Source organism: Bos indicus x Bos taurus, chromosome 4 (genome assembly GCF_003369695.1).
Source record: "Bos indicus x Bos taurus breed Angus x Brahman F1 hybrid chromosome 4, Bos_hybrid_MaternalHap_v2.0, whole genome shotgun sequence".
In the NCBI taxonomy this organism is placed as follows: Eukaryota; Metazoa; Chordata; class Mammalia; order Artiodactyla; family Bovidae; genus Bos; species Bos indicus x Bos taurus.
The window spans coordinates 378,738-379,421 of NC_040079.1; positions in this window are offsets into that span (position 1 = coordinate 378,738).

The window sequence follows — 684 nt, forward strand, 5'->3', positions numbered from 1 at the left end:
GATTGCCCTGAGTGGACATAACAGCAAAGGAGGTGACACTTCAGAGAGACACTTCTGCTGTCCTGAGAAGATAAAGTGAGCTGTGACAGGGGGAGGGGCAACATGGAGGGAGCCCAGGGAGAGCCCTGACTGTCAGCCCCACAAATCAGGACCTGCGTCCTAGAGCCTCAGTGAACTTGGAGAGGATCTCAGGTGAGGCCCTCCAAGAGGACTCAGCTAGCACTTCACTTGCCTTCCTGGACCTGAGCAGAGGGCCCAGAGAGGTCATGCAAGCACATCTTCATTACTGGTAAACACTGAAAGATGGCTGTGACTTGATACATGGCTTCAGTTGGGGGTTCTCAAGTGTACTGCCTAATTCAGACTTCCCCATGAACACCAGGGCTCCCCTCACAGGCACAGAGCTTCCTCGGGGCTCCTGAGGGTTGAGCTGTATTCGGTGGATAAGTTTCATCATGGAGACAAGCGTAAAGTATAGACAAGATTAACTCACTACAACAAAAGGCTTCTCAGAAGTGGAGACATACAAATCGGGTTTTGAAAGATGCATGGGAGTTTTGCATAAAGACAGAAGGAAAAAGTCCAGACACAGAGAACAGTGGTGCAGGTGCAAAGGCTTGGAGAGACAGACAACAGTGAGGTCTGGCGAGAGCAAGTGGGGAGCAATGTGACGGTGCAGGGAGC